A 6,000-nucleotide genomic window follows, 5' to 3' on the forward strand; every position below is an offset into this window, starting at 1 on the left:
GAGACTGGCAGCGTGCACCCACCGGCAGTCTCCAGGTGTCGGGCCAGCATTGACTCCAGCAGAGGTAAGAACTCCCCCAAAGTTCCTGCAGTTGCGTTTTCCTGCAGCAAACACTTCCATTATTTGCTTTCTTAATTTATGTATTAAATTACATTGGAAATGAACACAGGAAAGTGCTTCGAAAGCATCGCCGGGTTCCATTTAGGGATTTTTGATCTGGTGTAGCAAAGAAAAACTGGCTTTGGGGGGTTGCGTGCGAAGTGATAACGGCTGCTCGGCAATGAGTGACAGCAGCGCAAAAAACCTGACCTAGCATGTCGACATTCAAGGGTATGAAAATGAGCACTTTTCTGGCTCCCAAGCATTGTTGCTGAACTATGTATATTTGTAAAAACATTAAAATTGGAATGTGTTCTTTTGAAGAAAAGAAAGACATTTTGTATTAAAAAAAAAATACATGGTAATATGAAATGAAATGTTACTTGTTAGAATCGCAAGTATTTTCCCGTATAGAGGCAGATTCTTCCCTGCCTGGAACTGGGTGAATCACTTCTGTAGCTACGTCAAGACCCGGGGTTTCTCATGACCTTCTCTCTTAGTCTTCCTCAGCATAACAGCATGGTTCATCTGGTGTTCCTGGAGCGCTCTCAGAAAAGCTGAAGCAGCCTTAATTTTGCTCACAATTGTACACTGATATTCTCCAAGCTGAAACTATGGGTAGGTCAGCCGCGCTAACTCGGCTGATGTTTCTATTATTCTGAGTCCTTTCATGTTTTTTAAGAATTGAGAGGTTGTCTCTGCAGCTATTATTCTCAGTCCATGCTTCCCAGTTTTCCTCACAGTCACGAAAAGGAGAAAGTTTTTTAAAGAAGCAAAGATTTCAGTAAGTTTCTCTAAACTCAGGAACCGCAAGAAGACACGTACGTTTGAAATCCGTAGGTTTTATTTCTCCTTGGTGAAGCTGATGTAATTTCAGGATTGCTTGCTGATCATATTCCCTAGGGTGTTTAAAAAAAAATACTTTTTTTTTTTAAAAGTATATCCTGTGAAACATATGAGATCTGCTTAAATACTTGTGTGCACTGCAATTTTCATAGCATATGTTTAGGAAGAAGGTTTACACATTGATTCTCCTCTGAGTCAGACAGGCGTGAATACATGATGTAGATTTAGCCCAAACACAGGAACAGCATCTTTGTATGTGGCATGGCTTTACATTTTTGCAGAAGAGATCTCTGAAAGATTTCCATCAGAACAGGTGCCCCTGTGCACAAAAGCAGCTGAAAGGTGTTTCTTCAGTCAGGGAATTCACCAGCTGAAAAACAGCAGAGTCCAGAGTCGGGACAAGAAGAAAGCATGCAAGCAAGCAAATCTCATGTGAAACTAGCACAGCTTTATTGTTTACAGGGTCTATTATTAATGATTTGGGGAGAATATTTATTAAATTAAAATACTTTAGTTACAGAGTTTATACTATTATGTTTCCTTTGAGTGTGTTTGCTAAATAAGCACACATAAAAATGAAAACTGTAGTACGACAGCTATATAAGAAAGAACTTTTTTGTCCCCAAATGCTCTTTATTTTGATAACAATAAAATAATAAGAAATCTCTCTTACCACCATCAGTCACACTTAAATCACTGTGAGTATTTTTATTAAAAGGAAAGACTGCAACAAAGTAAATTTAAGGCAGCAGAATTTAAGTCAGTTCTTGAGGGAATGGACTACTGTTCTTTCCTTCAGTCTGTGATTAATTTTTAAATAAATGAAACTACACAGGCATGAGACCTTAGAGGCTTCTGATTCTATACTCTCTGAAATGTTCAGATTAAACAGTAAGACAGAAGGTTTCCAAAGAGCCAAATTTGAAAACTATTGTAAATATTGCAGTTTGTTTTCCACTAGAAACTTCTGATGTAACGGGCAAATGCCGTGATGTATATTTTATTCCGTGCTATTATCAGGGCTGGTGTGATACAAGTGATCTGAACCAGGGAGGATCTTTTAAGTGCGTGCTGCAGAGTGAAGTGGAGGGACTGTAATGGCATGGTTGACAGCTAGGTGCAGCAGCTCTATAGCCTGTATCCTATATACCCACGACTCAGCTCCTTTGCTCACGCAAGAGGACAGCTAATCAAGAGATTCAGCTCCAGATCTTGAGAATAACCTTTTTTTTTTTCTGCTACTTTATGACACATGGCAGGCAAAGAAAAGAAAATGTGGAAGTGTGGCTAACATCGCCTCGCTGTGCGACATCTCGCTGTTACGCGGTTTAGCAGGAGCTATTTGTCATGATCAGGCGTACGATAATACTGGTAGCGTTCATTAGGGTGGCTTTATGTATTCATTTGGGGGGGCAGTTGAAGCTTTGATTTAAGCTCAAAGTCAGGTCTTGGTGACTCAAATTGGGATCCAAGCACTATAAATTTAGAAAATACAGTCCATAATCCTTAAACCAGCAGATGTTTACTATATCTGATGAGAGTCTACGGTGCACAGGCTGGAACAGCATATATAAAAAAAAACAACCTCAACCTTAAGTGGCTTAGGTAATTGTGCCAAATCTTGTTTAATGCTGTTCATCTCGCCATTACTTCACTTACAGCTTTGGACCATTCTCAACAACGAAAAAAGTCTCAATAGAAACTAATTTTAGTGTGTATGCAACACCTCCTGACAGGAGGTTCATAACAGCCTGATAAAGCTGAATTTACTTTCCTGTCTTAGAACGCTTATGAAATCTGAAGACCCAAAGTTGTCATAGTGGACTTTTTTTCCCAGGAAACAATTATTGTACATGACTAATTCAATCATATTGTTTTTAAAATTCTGGTGCAAATACGTAAAGCAAAATTGAGCAAAGCTTTTTGATTTATTGCAGTTGCCAACTGTCTGTGATATTTTTCATCCTTAATCATCACTGCATGAAATCAGGAATAGCATGTAACTGATCTGCTAAATGAGTCAAAGTGGTGCAGTGCTCCTGGACACTAGATGAAAGCAGTGTTATGTGACAGCTGATCTATTTTAGCAGACTTTCTTTGTGGATTATAGACTATAAATCTGTTATATGGTATGTTTTGTTCTGTTCAATATGCTTTGCATCTAGACTGTATTATTCAATGTGCCTTCTATCACAGATGGTATCTGATTCATTCAGCCTAATGTGGTTTGTAGCCATTTGGCTATCTATTCAGTATAGATTTTTTTAAAAATATATTATAATTTGTCATTTTATGGGATTAATTAGATTCAGACAATTTGTCTATTGAATTATGTGGCGGCTTTGTGTAACTGTGATAAGAACTGAGTTGGCTCAATATTAAGAAAATTTAAATATCTACCCCTTAGGCGGCAGAAACAATACAAACTTCTAAGGGCTCCCTACATGGATTTTGTGCTTTAGACATCTGCTCTGATAGCAGAAAAGCCTGGATAAGCGATTAATACTTTGTCAAGGATTTGGAAAGTTTCTGCTTAGAGTAGAGCACTTGTGACAATGAACCCACTAATCTGTTTGCTACGTTGGAAATAGTAGAACAATCTGGAAAAAGGGTAATGCTCGTAACCCCCAACCTCAAACCCCAAAACTGTGCTACTTGAGAAGTTACTTACAAAAACGTCTTAGTTTTTACCTCTTTGGAGGCTTGGAATGGCATGAAATATATGATGTTGATGGACAATAGTTCCACTGCGCGCAGGCTGTGAGTTAGACTTTCTGGTGTCTCAAGTAGGAGTAATGGTTTCTAGATTTCTTATCTTAAGATATACAAAATGTTTCAGATAAATCTCACTGTGCATTAAGTACATTACTAACAGATCATTTCAGCCGTTGATAGATGGGCAGTTCTGCACTGCGAATGGGAGGCACTGACCCATATATCACTGGCATATATCATATTTTGTAGTAGCATCTCTGGTAGTTACTTGCGTAACTCAGGAAAATGGGATTGTCAAACTACAGTCTGTTGATAATGTTGCAACAGGTTGCACATAATAAAAAGGAAAATGGAGTTAAAGGCATTTGAATTAAGAAACAGTGGTAACAAACTGGATATACCTGTATTACCCTCTTTTAGGTAGCATCTGAGAACTTCTGCAGAGAAGCCATCATCTGTTGGAGCATCATCTCTGCGGGCTGCAGGTTTGTCTCCAAACCACCCCACTAATGTCGACTCTGCGTTGCACATGGGTGCCATGAGTACAACGGCTACCACAGAAATAGCATAGGTGATAAGTCAAACTTTCACTAAATGGTGAAAAAAAGTGGGAAAAGTTGGGTTGTGTATAATAGGTGTGTATAATGAGGCTGTGTGGATGGGGGCAGCCAGGAGAGGGGGGTACCTGGATGTGGCCAACAGCGATGCTGCAGGCAGACTGGGGCTATGCACCAAAATACAGCTCAGAGACAGCAAAATCAAAGAAGTGAAGCCATTGATGACTGCAGTGATATTTGTAACTAAAAAAAAACAAAACCAAATCTACAAATCTACTCGATATAAGCCTTTATTATGTTTACCAGTAGCTGTTAAACAAATACCATCAGAGAATATACAAACTATGCAGGCTATTCAAGTGCTTTTTTGCCAGCATTCAATGAGTGACAAATCGAATCCAAGAATCTCCAGTTGAGAAAATGATATGCCATCTGCTCGTCATTCATTTGTGAAGTCTTTTCATACTGGGATGGGAGAGATAGAATTCAAATGATTACGATGCTATGGACAGAGAAATACTCGTGTGTATTTTTATCCTTTTAGGAAATCACATGGAAAGCCTCGTACTTTGAACTTTGTATAAATACAGATTTCAGATTCTGAAATACAGTATTTCTGTTTAAGGTGATGAATCTTAAAAGGAAAAAAGGCCATTTTTCTTCCTTGCAATGTCTCTCAAGTTAATCAGCTGGATCCCTCTACTGAATCTGGGAGCATTTGCCGTTGACCAGCAGCGTGTTGGCATTGACAGCAAAGGACTGGTTGCCTAAAAGAGAAGCAAGCGGATGAGTCAAGGGAATTAAGTTAAACACAGACTGCTAATGAAAGGGACAAGCACTTTCCTCCTCCCCACAGCTCTTCCTTGAAGCGCCTCTAGAGACAACTTCCAAAGCAGCAAAAATTCAACCAGCATAATGAAGAAGAGTGATTTTGTAGAAATCATTAATATGCACAAGGAAATGCTACAAAATGCTTTTTGTAAGGCTGTTGATTCGAAGGCAGTAAATTACAGTTGTGGAGATGCATACATTTGCCTTTGCTCAAGCTTGGTAAGTACCATGAGGCATTAGAAATAATTTCATAGTTGTTACATCTGAAATTTTATTATAGTTCTGATATTGTTCCTTTCTAAAACATATCCAAACCCAGAAGAGATACCAGCTTTCAGCATAAATTTTGAAGGATTAAGTCTTATTGCGATCAGATCTGAAACAAAATGGGTAAAGAGTTTCTGAACTCCTGGTAAATCCCATCATAATTAAAAAAAGGAAATTTATTTTAAGCCTAGTTTGAAAGATTTCTTTAGGATGATACTGTTGTAGTTTACTATCCGCTTCTATTGCAATTAATAATGAAATTACAATCAAAAGGGATCTGAAGTAGGAGTACTGGTAAGAAGTGGTGACTCTGAAAAGCTCCGTGTATCATGGCAAAACCTGTTGGCATATGACAGTATCAAAGACTTTTGTCTCTCACTTTTGACATTGTTTGACCAGATCCGGGAGGTGCAAGGCCAAGAGGTTAGAATAAATGCCCTTGTTTTATAGAAAGTGAAGTAACCAAGTGACTTTACGGTTCACGTCAGGGCTTCCAACTCCAAAAATGAACCAAATTTAGAAACTGCTGCACGAAGAATCTACAGGAAATGCAATTTAAATGGTTTCCATGAATAAATATCTTCTAAACTAGGTATGTATATAGCTTGCTGAATTGGTTTTATGATACCATTGCCCTGACTTTCTTCTGTTTTACAGAAATAGCCTTTTTTAAGGAAGGTTTCTG

Source organism: Buteo buteo, chromosome 7 (assembly GCF_964188355.1).
Source record: "Buteo buteo chromosome 7, bButBut1.hap1.1, whole genome shotgun sequence".
Lineage (NCBI taxonomy): Eukaryota > Metazoa > Chordata > Aves > Accipitriformes > Accipitridae > Buteo > Buteo buteo.